Below are 5,671 nucleotides of genomic sequence, written 5' to 3' on the forward strand. Positions count from 1 at the left end.
TGAACTCTGAAAGAGGAGTCCTTTCATCTCCTCTACCTGCTCAGAGCAGCCATCTGTGCCACATGTTTGTGAAATGTCCTCCAGTGATTGATGACAATCAGAGCAGACTGGTTCCTCCACACCAGTCAGCCAGGAAGTCCTTGACTCAGACACCAGAGTGGAGCTCACCTTCCATTTCAGCCTCCCAGCCTTTGGAGCCTTTCCCACCCTGAACACAAACTGTTTTAGCTCCATCAGAAGAGTTCCTTTCACCCAGCACACTGACTCTTCATCATCTTTCTGTGTTATTGAATCTGTTAAACTGTGTCTCAGATTCACCTCTTGCTAAAAGTCTACTTTCCCATACCAGCCCCTTCAGGTCTTGGCTTTGCTGGATGCCCATCCAGATGTGCAAGTTTCATGTACAGTGTCTTGAAGAAGTATTTGTACCTCTTGAACCTGTAAAGTGTGGTGTGAATCTGTATTCAGCTCTCATTACATTTTATGTTTCCTACTGTTGCGAAATCAGTTTTACCCCGGTTCTTTTTATTCCTCGAGCATCCAGAGACGGCACCGGACTCAGTAGTCATTTTCACAAAACTTTATTCATCTTTACTCATCTTCATTTATCCTCATTTAAGCATGCATCTTCTAGAAGGCCGGTGCCCCTCTGCAAAATCTTCACCCCTTTGTTAGTTACAGCCAGCTTTATAGAGGCATCCCCATCATAAACCCCCCACGGTGTGCTGCAAACTCTGTGTCTGTGTCTATGTGAGTGCTCGTGTGTGGCTGTGTACGCATACCTGTATGTATGTGTGTGCAGGTGAGTGAGTGTGCGTGACAGTTAAAACACTGTGGGTGCAGGTGACTCCCTAGAGGTCATAAAACCCATCTCCCTTCCAGACCACAGGTATCCAGGTCAAATGTTGAGACCTTGCACAGTTCAACTGGGGGAGGGGTCTTCTACAATCTACTCCTAAGTTCATGACACAATCAGGCCTTTATTACATTGAGGGCAGTGTCAGTGTCTCTACAATAGTTCTACATTATGTTAACACATTTCTAAACTCTAAAATCAGCTAAACACTCCTACACTACCTTCTCCCTTTATCTGCTGTTTTTCTCTCAGGTGTGCTGCACGTCTTGGTTAAATTAACGAAAAAACACGACCATCAATGTTTTGGTTCATTTGTACCTGCAGTGTGAATCCTCTCATCTGAGTGGACAACATGTGGAGCAGCATGATGTGTATCTGGAACACACACACAGGTCATGCCAAACTGCAAAGAGATGAAACACAAACTGATTGTGATGTTTAAAGTCTGTAATCTGCTGCATTCAGCACAGAACCTGAAATAACTCATACTAAGTCACACTGAGTGACACTGAATCGCCTGTAATGAAGCAGAAGTTTTGGTGGTCTGCAGCATTCAGGTGTGTGTTAACACAGTACCAACAACAAAGACAACAGTGATTTTAGAGACACAACATTTGCTTCATTTTGCTTTTTGCAGTGGAAAAGAAGTCGAACTAGAACCAAGAGCAGAACCAGAAGAACCACAGGAACCAGGCCTGCTATGAGTGCAGTGAGAAAGGAGGTGAGACCCTGAGGAGGTGATGAAGCAGTGTCAGCAGAAGAGTTCACAGGAGGAGTGGAGTCTGAGCTCCTGTGCTGAGGAGGATCTGCAGGAGAGATGATGCAGACGGTTCAATCATTTTATCAGCAGGTCATGTCTGTAAACAGGAAGTGATGTCACTGTTCTGACCTCTGACCCTCAGAAAGCTCTGAGGAGACGGTCCAAATGCTTCAGTAGCACAAGAGTAGAGACCTTCATCAGCCTGTTTGACCCTTCTGATGACGAGCTCTGCTGCTGTTCCAGCTCCAACATGACGTCCATTAAAGGAGAAATAAGCAGCAGCTGTGTCACCGCTCCTCTCTCTGCCTCTCCCTCCTCCTGTCACAGCGACAGTCTAAGCAGGTCAAATCTCACAACATCCACCAGTCTGAATACATGCTGCCAAAATATTAGAACTGATCTCACACTCTCAACTCACTGACAGACATGTATCCAACATCTGGAAACATCTGCACAGAGACACAGCTGGAACATCTCCCTGTCTCTACCTGAAACACTGATGGACACTTCATCGCTCTGCTGTCCAGATGAGTTCTCACAGAAGTAACTTCCATTAGACAGGAGGAACCATGAACCCTCCCAAAGCCTGCAGCTGCTCCACAGTCCTCAGTGAGTCCTCCTCTGGTCCTCTTCACTGTCCATCCATCAGCTGTCTGTCCATCATCAACACAACTCAGAGACACTGAAGAAGATCCTCTGAAGACCTGCTGAAGGTTTGGACTGACAGACAGAGACACTGGAGGACACACACACACACACACACACACACACACACACACACACACACACACACACACACAGACACACACAGACACACACAGACACACACACACACACACACACACACACACAGTAAGTGTATTTGTGTTCTTGTTGGAGTCTCACTGATTGTTTTCACTCCATCAACTCACCTGCAGAAACAGTCGGTGCAGACAGCAGCAGCACACACACCTGCAACAGGAGGACAGAGTCAGTAAAGGTCAGAGTTCACTGAAGTTCAGAGGTCATTAGTTGCTAGGGACAAGAGGACCCTTGCAGGGTCTTCCAAGGGAATTTGGTATTTGCATAAGTCTTTCTTCTTTCAAGCATAATATCAAATGATTTGGGTGGACATTAGGTAAGGCTGCACCTGTTGCAGCAATCTTGTATATAGACTATTTCTGTATCAGTGATATGTTTTCTTTTGTGAAAACACATGATTCACACGATTATTTGCAGCTAGCAGGCTGTTAATGCTATCCATCAAGTCTAAAAACAACGTGTTGATACGTGAGATCCTGAAGGCTGCTCCAAAAGTAATCAGATTATATTTTAAGTATTTGTTCAATTCTATTCCAAACCCCAGCAGTGTGTTGTAAGTTCTTATCCAGTTTTGAGCTCGCTCATGTAGGTTAGCCTGCTTTATTTAATTTTGTGTGAGCTGCAGTACACAACATTAAAAAGTTAATATAACATTAGGTTGGTGGCGCGAGGAACTCCAACTTAAGTTTAATATTTATTATTTTTTTAAGTGGGAAGGGGAGCATGTTTTTTTCCTTTGATACGTCTTCCAGGGTCTTTTTCATAGGAAAACCATGTAACGTCTGTGTTAGGCTGGTCAAAAGAGCAATTAGTTGAATTATTCTGGAAAAGATGGGTTGTGTGTTTTTTTTCTGTTATTTACTTATGTAAATATATTTTCAAGCGTTAAATAAATGCAACATTAAATTAACAATTGTCTCTCTGTCTTTTCCCGCCCAGTGTGCTGCATTGCTGTCCTCCTGCCCTTGCTGGCCGCGCTGACAGTGTGATGTAGCCTCAGTTCTTTGAGAGACAAGACAAAACAGCAGGTAAAAAGACATATTTAGTGAGAATAAAGGTAGACAACATTTTTTTGGACATTTAAAGACTGCTAAAACAATCTAACCCAGTTTTTTTGGCCTGCCCCCACCTTATGTGAGGTTCAAGAGCATTGGCCATTTCTTTTTACTAAAAGAGGCCTCTGCACTCACTCTGTTATTCATTACTGGAGATTACATGATGCCCTTTGGCCCTATGGTACTCTAAAAATGTGTGATGTCCTTGTGTATGCTATGAATCCACCTATCAACAGAACAGCTAATGTAATTTCTCTTCAGTACTCTCGTTTCCAGAACCAACCTGGGAGTGGAAACCATGGCAACACAAGATTTTTTTGTACTGCAAATGCTGTTAGCTGACAGATCATGCTATTACCTGCTGCAGTAATGGGGAAAAAGTATGCTGGGTTTCTTCTCAAGTTACCACATTCAGTTAAAATCATTACAGTTCACCATACAGCATTGCAATACCATCTACTCTGTCAATCTTCTTTCATCTTCAAACCTGCTGTTGAATCGAAGCTTGGGTTTAAATAGACAGGGAAAGCCTGGATTTAAAGATCTAAACACAGAGGTTTCCTTCACTAAAGTCTTTGCACGGAGTAAAGGAGCCTTTAACTGATATTATTTAACTATAAACCAAGTTTACCCGTAGAAAAGATTTGGAGGGGAATGTTATGACAACAGCACTGCCAAGGGTGGAGAGGGAGCAACACTGGAAAAGCATATGGAAGGATGCAACACATAAGCAGGACCCAGTGACCATCACAGTGGCAGACATCTAAGAAAGAGTCTCACCTATGATGAAGAGTTGTACAGCACAGACCATGACATGAGCCACATATAGTGGATAAAGAAGCTAACTGCACTGTATGAACATCTGGCAGCACAAATGAAAAAGCTGCTAATGAAAGAATCAGAATCAGAATGGGTTTATTGCCAGATGTTGAGGTTTACAACATTAGGAAATTGCTGAGAGATGCAACCAGAAGATGCAACCAGAAGCGCTAACCAAAGGCCCGGCAGTCCTGATCCCCAAAGATTCCCAGAAGGCTCCGATCCCATCCTACTATTAGCTCAATACATGAGTTGGGCCCATAAAGATATTTTCTTACACAGCAGTGGAACGAAACACCACCTGAATTGACTACCAGAAGGCCTATTGATTAATGCCTCATGTAGGGATCCTGGAATGCCTAGAACTATACAAAATCAACAGGCTGTATGAGCCCTCAGCAGGAATTCAATACGGATGTGACGAAAAATACCCTGCTTGGATAATAAGCTGACCATTGACATCAAGATGAGAAAGCTTCTAAAGCAAGTTTTCACTTATTGATTAAACCACTGAATGAACTGCACTGTCACAAGAATATGCATGTATTCATTTGGTGCTTTGGAAAATGTATAAATGTTTTTTAGGTGATTCTAGTCGCCTGATAAGTCTGTTTTACACTACTCAAATTCAAATTCAAATTCAAATTTTATTTGTCACACACACACAACCATACACAGTATGACATGGGGGTGAAATGCTTGTAGCTGTACAATGCCCGACCATTAAATGACAGAAGAAAAGTTTTACAATATTTACAATTTACTACAAAAGTTTACAAATTAACTTAGGAATTTACAGTAAAGAATGTGCAAATAGCAGAAGAGATTATAAAGATAAGGATTATAAATTATAGGAATTATAGGATTATAGGAAATGTGTGGTGGTGCGTGTGGTGACGTGTGTGAGAGTCCAGTCTTATAGTGACGTGTTTGGGAGAGTCCAGTCCTACACCTGGTTCAGGCCCCGAATAACCTGGGGGAAGAAGCTCCTCTTCATTCTCTCTGTTTTGGCCTTAAGGGAGCGGAGGCGCTTCCCAGACCTCAACAGTGAGAAGAGTCCATTGTTGGGATGGGAGAGGTCCATCATAATCTTCCTAGCTTTGGACTTGCACCGCTTGGTGTAGATGGACAGCAGGTCAGGGAGCTCTGATTGAATGATGCGTTCTGCCGAGCACACCACCCTTTGCAGATCTCGTCTGTCCTGCTTGGTGCTGTTCCCAAACCAGGTGCAGATGTTTGCCGTCAGGACGCTCTCGATGGTGCAGGAGTAGAAGTTCTTGAGCACCTTCAGTGGCAGATGGAAGTCTCTAAGTCTTCTGAGGAAGAAGAGACGCTGACGGGCTTTCTTAACCAGGGTGTTGATGTGACAGGACCATGACA

The sequence above is a fragment of the Aulonocara stuartgranti genome, assembly GCF_965226115.1.
Source record: "Aulonocara stuartgranti genome assembly, chromosome: 16".
In the NCBI taxonomy this organism is placed as follows: Eukaryota; Metazoa; Chordata; class Actinopteri; order Cichliformes; family Cichlidae; genus Aulonocara; species Aulonocara stuartgranti.